Here is a 15083-nt window from a genome sequence, read left to right as displayed (position 1 = left end):
AGTCACGCCTCAGGGATCGCCTTTCCGTTTCTTCCTCGCTGTCCCCCTATAGCAGCAATTGGCTTAAGCCACCGAAGTGACAATGCTAGAAGGCCGAGGGTCAGCACTCAAAGAACCTCAAGGCAAAGACACAAGATCTTAGCCAAAAGGCCAAGAAGCGATAACCAGAAATGGTTTGCCGCTTGCAAGGCCACAGGGCTTAAGACAGGCACCCCTTGTGGAGAATGACACAGACACTACCCTGAGGAAGACATTCAAATCAACTCTGTGCACATAACAAAAGCGCAGGCGGCAAATTTTTTGGTTTTCCCAGGTTTCAGCGCCATGCACTTTTAATTTGCTTAGCCTATCCCCTTTTTTTCAGGCCACCCTCCCCTCACGGTCCAACGCGCTTCAGTGCTAGGAAAGAGGCCAGAGGAGCACTGCTCCTACACCGCCTCTCTACCCTCCCTAAATGAAATGTCTTACTTTATCTCTCCTGGTGCCGGATTTTGTAACCAGCGAGCGATCATCCCCCCACCTGTCTGCTGAGGCTCCCTCAGCAGACTGAAGCTGACTACTACTACACACAGCTGCTACAGACTCTAAGCTGCCCATTGTGACACGTGGTCCCATTGTTCCAGTGATCCAAAGTGTTCCAGGAATAGAACACATCCAAGCATTGATTGTGTTCTATGGATGGAACACATCCTATTTACTGCAGGCAAGCAGCGCACCTAGCTGCTGCTGCTACAAGCCACTAGAATACCGTCTGTCAGACAGGTGGACGTAGGCCGAACATTCAAATAACTCGCCAGATAAATTGTTGCTTTTCCATTTAATTCATATATGAATTAATTCAAAATTGAACAGTAAATTTCAAATTTGAAAGGCCACAAGAGGGGACAATGTTTCAAAAATGAAATGACATATCATTGCATGAGGGATGTGGTAGGAATTGAATGCTTGAATTAAGACTGGGGAAGTTCTGAGGCGAAGGGGCTGCAGGCCTTGTAGCAGGTGGGTGTGCAGAAATGTAGCTATCCAAAGCCAAACACATTACTGCAGCTTGTCACACCTATACCTACCAAGCAGCAAAGGCCAAGATAGATCGTTATTTTACGGACACATTGAATACAGTGCAATGCCTCCCATATAGCGGTGAATAAGAGTAGTTGTAGTAGTAGTAGTAGTAGTAGAAGAGTTGGTCAAGTTAAATCAAGGATAAGGAATCGGAAAGGTGCAACTTGGACCAAGAAAAACTAATTGCAGAGCAGCGACATTTGAAAAAAGCATTCAAATCATGCTTTGAAAACACTACTTGCTTATCCCGATTTCAATTCAATCTGTCTTTGGAAACCGCTTAAGAGAGTGAGTGCACCATTCCCAGAGAAACTGCCATACTGGGCTGATACGTGGAGTGAAGTGAGCAAGCTCTTTTTCCATCTCCCTGTTCTAAAAATCCATTTAATATATGGTCCCCAGATAGGGGACGTATCAGATATTAAACTGATAAGAACAGATTTTTTTTTTTTTTTGATACTCAGATTACAAAAGCCTCCAAAGCAGGAAGACTCATATATCCATCATCGTGTACATCTGATATTTATCATCTTTTGATTTTAACTTCTATGCATTCTTTTGTTATTTGCTGTGTTGCATTTTTTAAAGATAAATATCTTTTCCTTTTACAGGGGGTTACAATATTCCAAAAGAAGAAAAAACTTCATAGGGTAAGCATGTTCCAATCTTTGGGTTTCCATATCACATTTGCTTTTCTTTCGCCAAATAGCACTTTATCTCTCCAGAAATATAAATACATATAACTTAAACATAATTTCACACATTGTTCCACCGACACCTCCTCATGTTTAAAAAGTATAATGTTTCGAACTTTCCAAAGTGCCATTTTTACACATGTTAAAATTATCCATGCTACCTTAAAAACATTTTCCTTTATCCCTATTCCATAAAAAATAATATTAAAATCTAAAAAATTCATATTACTTAAAACCTTAATTAAAGTACACATTTTATGCCATACAGATTGTGCAAACTTACAATTCCAAAATATATGTAAGGGAGTTTCTGGGGCTGTACATTTCTTTCTGGGACATTTCTCGAATCTCACCAGACCCCTCCTGTGCTGAAATTCCCTGGTTGGCAAACAGTCTTTAATGCAACACCATAGCAAATCTTTGTGTTCATTGCATAAGTAATTTGTGTTCACGTTTGACCAGATCCTGTCAACAATACTAGAAGAGAAGTGCTCCACTGGGCTTACAATCACTCTCCCCTCCAGTATTTTTAAAATCTTCTTATGGTTCCTCAGAATGTTCACATCCACCTTTCTCAAATCATACTCCCTTAAAATTTTCTCTAAAACCACATAATTTCCAGACGGCAAAAATCTATATGGCCTATTTAAGTGTATATTAAGCCACTTATAATTTCTTATAAAGAAACCCATGTTGTAAATCGTAAAAGATTTTAACCTAGAGTCGGGACCTAATAAAGTGCATATGCAATTAGCCAGGTATTTTGCATATAAAAATTCCCTAATGTTTGGGAAACTTTTCCCTCCTTTCCTTTTTGACTTATATATCTCATCCCTTTTTAATCTCTCCATTTTTGATTTCCACAAAAAATTAAAACATAATTTAATAACTTTCCTCATAATATTGACTGGTGGTATGAAAATAGTTGACACATATAAAATTATTGGAAGTAAAACCTGTTTTATTATTAAAATCTTCCCCTCCAGCGTCAAACTTCTTAGATTCCAAAAGATAATCTTTTTTCTTACCCTTTCAAGCAGTGACTCCCAATTCTTCACATTCCCACCTGACTCCGTAAAAAACACCCCTAAAACTTTTACCTCAGACAGTCTCATAAGTTTGCAATTACCATCAAAAACAAAGTTACCCATGGATAAAACACCCGATTTTTCCAAATTTACTTTAAAACCAGATGCCCCACCAAACCATTCCACTGTTCTTATCACTCTGTTAAAACTTCTAAGATCTTGTACTAACACCGTTACATCATCCATGTAAGCTATCACTTTTACTTGCTCTTTGTTGCTGCCAGGAATAAAAAAACCATTAATCACTTTGTCCTTCCTAAAAGCGGATAAAAGGGGCTCTATAGCACAAATAAAGAGAATTGGTGACAAAGGGCACCCCTGCTTTACCCCACAGTCAACGCTAATATTCCCCGATAAGATCCCATTAACTGAAATCCGGCTAAAACATAAATTATATAAACATTTGATACGATTGATAAAAACACCAGGACATCCCATTTTTTCCAATACTGCAAATAAAAACTCATGTGACACCCTATCATATGGCTTCTCAAAGTCCAACGATACCAGTGCCAGCTTTTGCCTCCTATCGGCCACGTCCCATATGATATCTCTTAAAAGAATTAACGAATCGCTGATCTTACGATTTGGGACTGCACACGACTGATCCACCTCAATTACTGACCCAATTATTTTTTTTAATCTATTGGCCAGCAATTTAGCGTATATTTTATAATCCGTATTTAACAATGTGATAGGTCGCCAATTTTTAATCTGCTCTTTATCCCCTTTCTTATGTAATAAAACGATAAGACCCTCCTCCCATGATTTAGGAATATTAAAAGAAGACTCTATTTTTAAAAAAACCTCATAAAAATCTTCTCCAATAACATCCCATACAACTTTATAAAATTCAACTGGGAGACCGTCTACCCCTGGTGTTTTCTGATTTTGTAAAGTATTAACTGTATTAAAAACTTCCTCCTTCGTGAAACCCTTCATTAAAACATCTTTATCTTCTTTTTTAAAAAACTTATTAAGACATCCTAAAAAATGACCTTTCAATGACGCATCAACATTTTTCCGGGAAAATAGTTCATCATAAAATGCTTTAGCTTTTGATGCCTTCCCTTCTGGACTCACCTCTCCCTCCAAAACTTCAATATAATCTTTTTTTCCGCAAATTTTTTTAAAGAAGAATTTTGTGCACTTCTCATCCTCCTCCAGCACTCTCACTCTAGAGTTAAAAATAATCTCTTTCCCTTTTTCTTTAAGGGCTTTATTAATCTTTTCTTTGGTTTCACTAATTAATTTATCCATTTCAATACCATTGTTCTTAAAAACAGAAACATTGTAGATTAGCATTTAAAGAATTATAAAAATGTCGTTTTACCTCGGCTTCTTTTTTACCCAACTTAATAAAAAAAATTTTAATCCTGCTCTTCATAAAATCCCACCATTCCAAAATACACTTAAAACCCTTCTTACAATTTTTAAACTTTTCATAAAACAACCTAAATTTTTCTTTAAAACCTTCACCTTGCAATAGAGAAGTATTCAACTTCCAATGTGAAGATTTTTTCCTAACAGAAGGATTTAAATTTAAAGTACATATAATAAGCTTATGATCAGAAAAGGGATTACTACTTGTTTTAAACGAAGAGCATTTAAAAGCATCGGAAATAAAAAAATGGTCGATCCTGGATGAACACCCTCTAGCCGACCATGTGACCTCAAACTCTTTCCTACTCCCGTCCAAAGCCCATACATCCCTTAGATTAAAAGAGGAAATAATGCTTTTTAGATATGATACAGACCCATCCCGCTCTTTCTTCAATTGGCAGTTAAAATCACCCCCAATTAAAACAGGATCCGTACCTGGTAAAAAAAGCTGTAAGATTTCAAAGAGATGCAACCTCTGACTTTTCTCAACATTAGCATATATACAAAAACAACGACATTTCTTTCCTTCCTTCTTGACATCTACTCTTAGAATCCGGCCAGGATAAATTTCCTCATGTCCCACCACCTCCCACTCTCTTGAACACAGGAACCCTACCCCATCGCTCTTTGATTCATTCCCTCCTGAAAAAACCATATTACCCTTCCAAATACCACGTAAAAATTCATAACTCATTTTCCTTTGCAAATTACATTCCTGTAAAAAAACAAAGTCATATTTTTCGTTATTTAAAAAATCGTATAAGGCTGTTCGTTTATATAAATTGTTTAACCCCTGAACATTCAGGGAACATATGGTGATCATCTCTTAACATTTATCAAAGGGCTTCCCCCACCCTCATCAGACACTAAATACCTCTCGTCAATTATTAAGGAGTTGTCCTCTGAAGCGCTAGAGGGGGATAAAGACCCAAAAAAAGGTGAAAAACTCCCCCGAGCCTTCTTCCCACTCATATCCTCCACCTCCTCCTCAGATTCTTTCTCCTCTGTATTTCTCTTTAATGTTTCTCTACTTAAATCCATCTCTTCTTGACCACAGGGAATATTTGATGACACCTGAGACTCTGTCTGCGGTGCCCCACCACTGGGTTCTTCCAAGCTACACCCTGGAGAATCCACTGTTGCACCTCCTGCCTCCTCTTTCTCTACATCCCTTCCTTTATCCTCTTCCCTTCTGCTTTCTTCATTCTTATCTTCTCTCTTATGTTTTTCCTTCTCATCTTCTTTCTTCTTCTCTTCTTTCTTCCCATCTTCTTTCTTCTTCTCTTCTTTCTTCTTCTCTTCTTTCTTCTTCTCTTCTTTCTTCTTCTTTTTTTCTTCTTCTTTCTTCTTCTTTTCTTCTCTCTTCTCCCTGTTGCTCATATATAGACGTGACGCATCCTCCTGTGGAGCATCACCAGGAGAAGACTGTTCCTGGACTTCCAGCTCAGTCACTTCCTCAGCCCAAGACCCTGAAGCACCTCCGCGCCGCCTCGGACACATAGCAACCTGATGCATTTGATTCGGGCATTCCTTGCACAAAACACAATCTTCACCCACGTGACCGTACTTCTGGCACGTTTTACAAAAGGGTGGCATATGAGAAAAAAACAAAAAACCCCTGTCCCGTTTTATAAAGACAGTTGGAGGGGGCATTAATACACCCCCCTCCTGATCGGGGTCTTTTTTAAAGATGACTTGGTACAATCTCTTGCCATTCCAAGCCCCAAAAGAAGTTAAACATCGTTTCTTAAACAAAACAACTGAACAAAACTTCATGAGATATAACCTTATATCTTCTTCTCTAACAAAAGGGTTGTACATATGAATGGTGAGAACTCTCTGCTCAAACTGGAAGAGCGGCAAAGCGGTGATACCTCTCATCACTTCTACATGCTGCTCCTGTCTAAAACGAGCAAGAACCTTCTCACACAGACTTAATGAGTTAAGAGTCACGTCATGCACACCTTTATTTGAAAAGGACTGCACACAAAAATAATCCTCATCGTCGATCTTCAATAGGGGAGAAAAGATTCTTGAATGCAAGAAATTTAAGTTTTTAACTTGCCTGTAATCCTTCTCCACCACGAATCGGATTGTGTCCTTCAGGAAAAATTCTTCCGCCTCATTCTCCATTTTCCTCCAACAGCACAAAGAAAAAACCTAGCAAAGTTTTAAAAAAAACCTGACCAGGCTCGATCCCCTCCGTCCAACGTATCCAGAATCTCCCGTCACCAGAAGTAAATCCTCCACGATCCGAGAATCCTTCCACGCCGAAAGGTAACCAGACCACCTTTCTTCCTTCCCAATAGCAGCAGTCTAAAAAGACAGGCCGAGAAAGAGATCTGGTGACCACCACCTGCCCTCTGACTCCAACACTAAGATCGAAGCCAAAAGGCCGAGAAGCGATAACCAGAAATGGTTTGCCGCTTGCAAGGCCACAGGGCTTAAGACAGACACCCATTGTGGAGAATGACACAGACACCACCCTGAGGAAGACATTCAAACCAAGTCTGGGCGCATAACAAAAGCGCAGGCGGCTGATTTATTTTTTTTTTTCCCCCAGGATTCCACTCCACGCGCTTTTAATTTGCATAGGCCAACCCTTTTTTTAGGCCACCCTCCCCTCACGGTCAAACGCGCTTCAGTACTAGGAAAGAGGCCAGAGGAGCACTGCTCCTACACCACCCATCTACCCTCCCTAAAAGAAAGGTCTTGCTTTAACTCTCCTGGTGCCAGATATTGTAACCAGCGAGCGAGCATCCCCCCCACCTGTCTGCTGAGGCTCCCTCAGCAGACTGTAGCTGACTACTACTGCGCAGCTGCTGCAGACTCTGGGCTGCCCATTGTGACACGTGGTCCCATTGTTCCAGTGATCCAAAGTGTTCCAGGAATAGAACACATCCAAGCATTGTGTTCTATGAATGGAATGAATCCTATCATAGTGTTCCATGGATGGAACACATCCTATTTACTGGAAAACGGAAGCGGGGGCACCACGGTTGAATACAATAAGAAGGATCCAACCCAGGCCTATATGTAAAGGCTATAACAAACACAAAGAAGAAGATAGGCCATAAAAGGGAGATCACCACAAACCAGGAAATAGTGTTTAGAAGCAAATTTTATTGGACATGAATAAACCAACACAAACATTTAAAAACATTTAAAAGTCATCCATGTGACATAGCTATAGCAACCCTAGGCTCATAATACAGCCTGCAACCTATAGCAATACTCCAAAAGAGATTGTGCAAGTGTCAGCCAAATGATCATAAAAACAGCATACCAAATAGTGGTTAAATATAAGATGCCCTGCTAAGGATACAAAAACCATATATTATATCTAATCTGAACCTCTGAACCCTGCAAGGCAAAAATAAGCAAGATGACAAATAATTGCAAGAGCCATACACAATAAAAAATATATAAGCAGTGACCAAATTGAGAAATGAATCACTGAGATCACAAAGATACATACAGATGAAGTGCATACGGGTTCAGGGACGAGGTCATGATAGTTACCACTAGGATAGCTGTTCAAATATGCAGGTATTAAAACCACAGGCTGGAAAAAACACTCATATTAATTTACATGAGGGAAATGGTGCTACATATAAAGACCCATATGGAGTAGAGCCAGGTGCAATGCATGCCCGACGTGTGTCGCCACCCGCAGTGGCTTCGTCAGGGGTAGTAAACATGGTATAGTCATGTCCTTAAATACAGTCAGTAATTGAACAATAGTGCGCAGCTGCGCCGCTTACCAGGCCATTGGGAAACTCATTAAACACAGGAGAGGCATGTGATAAAAGGGCAAAGTGGAATGCACATGCTCTGTTGGTCATGTAACCGGACACTATTGAGTGCTCTCGTGAGGTTGTCATGGTGATCACCAGACAAACACAGAGCGCAAGCGCCAAAAAATCACAGCGCGAGCTCTTGTTCCTTCAATACAGGAAGTACGTCATAGATTCGGGTAGCCATGGTAACGGTGTAACAAGAGAGATTGCGCGTGTGTCGGAGAGTGGCAGCATGCGCGCTAACCATCCCTAAACCAATGGTACATCGTACAGTGTGATTTTCAGTTTGTATAGCGACCAGAAGTATCGGTGTGCTAGCAAGTACAGCGATTTATTAAACGCAAAATAGGCACCAGTAATAATGACCATGAAGTAGAACAAACAGCGCATGTGCTAGGGAGTCTCAGCGCTGATCCCCTAAATGCAGAGAGTACGTCTGGGCATGATGTTATAATGATGATAATGGAAACAATGGGTGTACAATGGCGCACCGTGCAGTGTAATGCACATTGTGTACAAATGGCTACCAGATATAATAGAAAGCGCGGCAAGTAACTAAATAAAATTGAATACTAATCATGGGAAAGTCCTATCAGCATAGAACACTCATGTAGCGCATTCCTAAATATAGGAAGTACATAATGACACCAAGTTGTCATAGTAACAATAAAGAAATGTACGTGCGCAAAGAGGTGACAGCACAGGCACTAGACATCTCCGTGTCTCTGGCACATCATATGATATAATAGTCGATATATACATATAGCAGCCAGGAGTAATAGTATAGTAGCAAAAGCGGCGAAACAGGCCTAATAAAAAAAGCGCATCGTTTATGAAGATAGCAGTGCAACGACAAATGTCTGCAGACTTGCTACCTAAATGCCCCAAATTAGGACATATGTGCTGAATAGAATATTAGACTGATATCGCTTATAAAATATGCTACACGAACCGTATCCAAAACAAGATGATATATACACTCATGGTGTCGACGATTGTGCACAGAGATGTCCTGTATTGAGATATTACAGTGGTATAACCCTAGCCAGGAAAAACAGAAAGAAATATCCTCTAACAATATATGGTATAATATCTAAGGGTGGCTGTATGGTAACCACTTGTGATATATAGGACGCACCACATAGAAAACCTAAAGCGCATCATGATGGTAATTCATCAAAAAGGTGAGATGATGTTATTAAAAACTTAGTGATAATCAGAAATCACATAGGGATGTTATTTCACAAAGACGGATGAAATCAAACAGTTCCAAAGAACTACACATTTTAAAGGCCTACCGACCAGTCTTTCTGGACAACGACCTGGAGGCCAAATAGTGATGGGCAAACAATGGTGTTGTTTGACAATGGATGTAAGATATTACTCATAGTCTGTACCAAATAATACTGGTATAAAACCAGACTCACAAAATGTGGTATAATGTATGTTTAGATGGCAGAGGAGCCCATGTGAGCCAGCGACAATTACCCAAGAAAATAGTTTGATGAAAAAAGCCACTTATGGGCCAACCCGCGATGCCCAAAGAAACTGTTATATATAATCAAAAAGAAGAATCAAAGATGCCCCAGATAACAAAAGTACAAATAAAGGGTCATAGGGCAACAGCCAATGTTCACCTAGAAATAGATTGTCCACTAAATGGTGATGGCAGGAAAAAATTGGTACCCTGCTCTGTATTATACAATAGGGTATAAAAAAATGCTAATGATATGAGTATAAGCAAGATTTATTAGCCTTTTTGCCTCTCAAACATACAGAGGAAACAATGTATGGCATATACTGGCTATATTGGATGAGAAGTCTTACACCTATAATAAACAGATTAGAAAATGGCCATAGTAAACCACATAGCCAAGATATTAAATAGTACAAACCATACAATATTGCTGTAGGGTTTTCACAAACTGAGGTAAACCCCCAGAAGAGAGCTGGACATATCAAACAACTCATTAGAGACAACCTGTGCATATATACAGATCAATGTTGATTATAAGAAAAAGATTGGTATGCTGTTTATATGACCCAAAAAAGCCTAAAAAATGCAGAAGAGTTGTAACAAAGGACGCATGAAAGGACTCGGTGCCACTGATACCAACAGAGGCATCTGGACCAACGAGTCAGGTTTGCTTATAAAATCCTGTAAACAGTAGATACTCATTCAGACCAACAGGGGCTAGTGAGTTGAGATTGAAAATCCATTTGGATTCACGCCTAAGGAGCTCCAAAGTGATGTCCCCTCCCCTAATGTCCGGTTGTACAGATTCCAAACCAAGGATCCTGGTTCCAACCCATTGTGAATTGTGTTCAGCCAAGTAATGTGCGGCAACTGGCGTAATTGTGTTGCCTTTTTCGATGTCCTTTTTGGCAGTGGTGATACTTGAGCAATGCTGCTGCATCCGCCTCCTCAATTCCTGAGTTGTCTGTCCCACATAGATTTTTGGGCAGGGACATATTAAGGCATAAACCAGATAACGAGATTTACAGTTGAAATAGATGTCCGTCTTGATCTGAAACGGGAAAGAAGGCAGGGTGAGAATGTTATCACTAATCATAAACGGGCACATATTGCAGTTTCCACAAGGGAAAGTGCCATTGAGCCGTATGCCCCTATTAAGTCTCTTAACCGGCTGTTTAAAATGGCTGTGGCTCAAACAGTCCTTAAGATTCCTAGCCCTCCTTGCCACCAGACTAGGTTGTGTAGAGATGTGGGGCTTCAATCTGGATTCGCTAAGAAGAATCCCCCAGTGCCTAGCTAGAATCCCCCGTACATCTTGCCATTGATTGTTATAGGGGGTGATAATACCCAATGGCTTGGAAGACCCCTTAGCCCAAGGTTGTAACAGTCGGTCCCTGTCTACATCCCTTGCAGCCATAAATGCTTTCGTAATTACCATCTTAGGATATCCCCTATCCCTGAAACGACAGGTTAAGTCCCGTGCCTGCAACAAGAAATCCTCCTTGGTAGTGCAGTTTCTTTTGGCCCGATAAAATTGGCCCTTGGGGATACCATTCTTGAGGTGTTGGGGATGAAAGCTCGTAAAATGTAACAAGCTATTAGTGGATGTAGGCTTCCGATATTGCGTAGTAGTGATACGGGAGCCACTCACAACAAGCTTGAGATCCAAGAATTCCACTTCACTCTGTGAAAAGTGTGAGGTCAACTGGATATTCCAAGGATTGGTATTAAAAATCCCAACAAAATGTTGGCATTCTTCCAAGGTGCCTGTCCAGAGAAACAGAATGTCATCAATATAACGGTACCAATTGACAACAGACTTTGAAAATGCCTCAAGACAGAACACCCTGGTGACCTCCCACCACCCCAGAAAGAGGTTTGCATACGAGGGCGCACAACGTGCGCCCATCGCGGTGCAAGTGACTTGCCTGTAGTGGACACGGTCAAAGATAAAGTGATTTTTGTCCAATATGAAGAACAACAAGTCCAACAGGAACGAATCGTGTTTTCTATCTCCAGTAGAGTTCCGATCTAGGAAGAAAGAAACCGCTTGAATACCAAGATCATGATGTATACAAGTATACAGCGACTCGACATCCAGTGTGACAAGCCAAGTGCCAGATGGAACTGTTAGATCCTATAATTGTTGTATTAAGAAAGTGGAGTCTCTTACAAAGGATCTGAGGGAAGCTACCAATGGTTGTAAAAAGAAGTCCATATATATACAAGGACGTTCCAACAAGCCACAAATCCCAGACACAATAGGCCTCCCTGGAGGTTCTTGTAAGGATTTGTGTACCTTTGGGAGCATGTAAAAAGTTGGTGTTCTGGGATGGTGGCTTGTCATGAAATCCTTTTCTCGTTTATTAATGATATTACACATAAAGGCAGAGTCCAACAACCGATTCAACTTAGCCTTGAATGCATGTGAGGGATCAGAGGGTAAAATTTGGTAACAATCTGAGTTTGTAAGTTGGCGCTTTGCCTCTTTGAGGTATAGCTCAACTGGCCAAATGACCAAATTGCTGCCTTTGTCGGCTTCGCGAATCACAAAGTCACGGTTTGAACCTAACTTTGCAATAACTGCCTGTTCAGACATACTCAGATTCCTTCCCTTATTGGGATCGAGTTTAAGGCCCCTTATCTCCCTACACACAGTGTCAAAGAAAATTTGCACTGCTGGGAACAGAGGAAAAGAAGGGGTAGCCTGTGATGGTAACCTACCCAGAAATTTCCTCCTCCCGTGACCCACATCACTTTCATCAAGTAAATCCAACAGATCTCTGAAAGCTTGTCTTTCATTCATGGGTAGGTTGTCAATCGCTGAAGGCTGATGGTATAAAAGCTTGAAGGTCAACTGTCTGCAAAACAAATAAACATCCTTGATCAAAGTAAATTTGTCTAGTCTGTTGGACAGAAAGAAAGTCCCTTCTCTAAGACAGAGATCTCCACATCTGTCAGTTTATAAGTAGATAAATTTATAATTTGGAGCTTACCAGACTCTGGAAAAGTCTCCAATGTGTGAAGGGTCATCACCGTCTCCTGTTCTGCCGGGTCTCCCGTTTGTGCTTGGGGGACCAAGGTCTGAAGTAGCGGGTCCGTTTACTTTGTATGATATCTCTTCCGTCGGCCCCTCCTACTGCGCCTTCTGCATCGCTTGGTTCGGATGACAAAAAATCACTTGATGGAAGTTCGTGCAAAGTGGCTACATTACCGCCCGTCGTATTACTTAGGCCAGTGACCCTTCTATTACCCTTGTGCACCCATCTATATGCACGTCCATCCTTAAAATCAGTTTGATCTCTTTTGAATTTTTGTTTTTTGACCCCAATGACTTCTTTCTCAAAAATGTCAATGGTGGATTTAAGCTGAATTTGAAAGGGCTCAACCAGAGATTTTTTATCAAATTTATCCATCTTTACTTCAAAGGCCTTGATTTTATCCTTAATAATAGTCAAGATTCCCTGGTTATGCTGAATAAGCATGTCCATAATAATCTTCGAGCAGTTCAAAAGGCCACTCTCCCAGGTCCTTTGAAAATCTATATCAGCTTCCCATGCCGGGAAAATTTGAATCCTAAGACCTCTGGGGACTAAATCAAGTTTTTTATACTCCTCCAACGTTTTAATGTTCCACCATGTCTTGGTAAGTGACTTATGTAGTCCTAACAACTCTCTTGAAATACTCTGAAAATCAGCATCACCCATGTTCACATTGCCTGATAACATAGGCCCAGTATCAAAAATCCCAGTGGCCTGATTGCTCCATGCAGCTTCTCTGGCCGCTAAATCCATACTTCAAATTTGTAGAAAGATACACCAAATACACTTATAAATATAGAGAACTGGTTTAAGAAGCCGTGTGCCACACCCAGAAAATGTGGAAGAAAAAGAGCGACCACATATAACTTGTAATTGGAAACCGCAAGCGGGGGCACCACGGTTGAATAAAATAAGCAGGACCCAACCCAGGCCTATATGTAAAGGCTATAACAAACACAAAGAAGAAGGCCATAAAAGGGGGATCACCACAAACCATGAAATAGCGTTTAGAAGCAAATTTTATTGGACATGAAAAAACCAACACAAACATTTAAAAACATTTAAAAGTCATCCATGTGACATAACTATAGCAACCCTAGGCTCATAATACAGCCTGCAACCTATAGCAATACTCCAAAAGAGATTGTGCAAGTGTCAGCCAAATGATCATAAAAACAGCATACCAAATAGTGGTTAATAGAGTTGAGCGAAACGGGTTGAAAAAATTCAAAAGTCGCCGACTTTTAGCAAAGTCGGGTTTCATGAAACGAAACCCGACCCTAGGATGAGGTCGGCCACGAGGTCGGCGACTTACGCGCCAAAGTCGCGTTTCAAAAGTTTGTTTTGCGCTCTTTTTCAGCCAATCAGGATCCACGGACACTGTGGGCAACGTGATGACATAGGCACGGGTCACCACCATCTTTCAGAAGGGCATGCAAGTGATTGGCTTGCTTTGGTGGGCGTCACAGGGGGTATAAAAGGGTGTGCACGCCGACCGCCATCTTACTTCTGCCGATCTTAGTATAGGGAGAGGTTGCTGCTGATTCTGTAGGGAGAGCGTTAGGCAGGGAAGAAGACAAAAAAACTGCTTCTGCTAGCGATTTGGCCTGCACAACACACCAGTCACTGTGTGTGCAGTGCAAGGGGAGGCTATATAGTGGTGTATCAGTGGTGTTGGTTGTTGGGCTGCCTTCTAAGGCTTCCTGACATTCCTGCATTGCTGTTTACCCACTGCTCCGCAAACTGCTTTTTTAAAAGCAATCCCAATTTTTTTTTTTTGTCCTGCTGAGAAGAAAAAAAAACTGCTTCTGCTGCTAGCAATTTGGCCTGCACAACACACCAGTCACTGTGTGTGCAGTGCAAGGGTAGGCTATATAGTGGTGTATCAGTGGTGTTGGTTGTTGGGCTGCCTTCTAAGGCTTCCTGACATTCCTGCATTGCTGTTTACCCACTGCTCCGCAAACTGCTTTTTTAAAAGCAATCCAATCTCCCTTATCCTCTAGTCACTTTTGTCACAGCTGTGCCATCGAGCCTGTCACATAGCGCTCAGATATTCATTGGGCCTCACACAATCCAAAAGTGTCCAGTGTCCAAAAGTGTGTGCAGAGATTCAAAATCTCCCTTATCCTCTAGTCACTTTGGTCACAGCTGTGCCATCGAGCCTGTCACATAGCGCTCAGATATCAGTGTGCCTCACACAATCCAAAAGTGTCCATCTAGTGTCCAAAAGTGTGTGCAGAGATTCAAAATCTCCCTTATCCTCTAGTCACTTTGGTCACAGCTGTGCCATCGAGCCTGTCACATAGCGCTCAGATATCAGTGGGCCCCACACAATCCAAAAGTGTCCAGTGTCCAAAAGTGTGTGCAGAGATTCAAAATCTCCCTTATCCTCTAATCACTTTGGTCACAGCTGTGCCATCGAGCCTGTCACATAGCGCTCAGATATCAGTGGGCCTCACACAATCCAAAAGTGTCCAGTGTCCAAAAGTGTGTGCAGAGATTCAAAATCTCCCTTATCCTCTAGTCACTTTGGTCAC

At 41.2% G+C, this 15083-nt stretch overlaps 2 protein-coding genes and 1 non-coding gene across 5 annotated transcripts in view; 1 reads left to right on the top strand and 2 right to left on the bottom strand.

Annotated features, from left to right (window-relative positions):
* LOC141094652 (uncharacterized) overlaps positions 1-15083 on the bottom strand; it is an 803576-nt gene that overhangs the window by 57071 nt on the left and 731422 nt on the right. The gene's annotated exons all lie outside the window — the stretch shown is intronic.
* LOC141094650 (uncharacterized) overlaps positions 1-15083 on the top strand; it is a 68067-nt gene that overhangs the window by 4136 nt on the left and 48848 nt on the right. The window contains exons 2-3 of one of the 3 annotated variants that reach the window (XM_073580481.1): positions 1674-1712; positions 6375-6505. The exons of 1 other annotated variant lie outside the window; for it this stretch is intronic. The gene's annotated coding sequence lies outside the window, so the exon portion shown is untranslated. Of the gene's footprint in view, positions 1-1578; positions 1713-6374; positions 6506-15083 lie in introns of those variants that run through there. One more of the 3 variants, XM_073580482.1, reaches the window with a different exon arrangement.
* LOC141094968 (U2 spliceosomal RNA) lies at positions 1350-1540 on the bottom strand. The gene has a single exon (XR_012233229.1). It is a non-coding gene; the product is annotated as a U2 spliceosomal RNA (small nuclear RNA).

This window comes from Dendrobates tinctorius, unplaced genomic scaffold (genome assembly GCF_039654945.1).
Source record: "Dendrobates tinctorius isolate UK_male_01 unplaced genomic scaffold, ASM3965494v1 ptg000065l, whole genome shotgun sequence".
Classification (NCBI taxonomy): domain Eukaryota; kingdom Metazoa; phylum Chordata; class Amphibia; order Anura; family Dendrobatidae; genus Dendrobates; species Dendrobates tinctorius.
The sequence above is the reverse complement of the archived record's forward strand: the minus strand, read 5'-3'. Positions and strand labels throughout refer to the sequence as shown.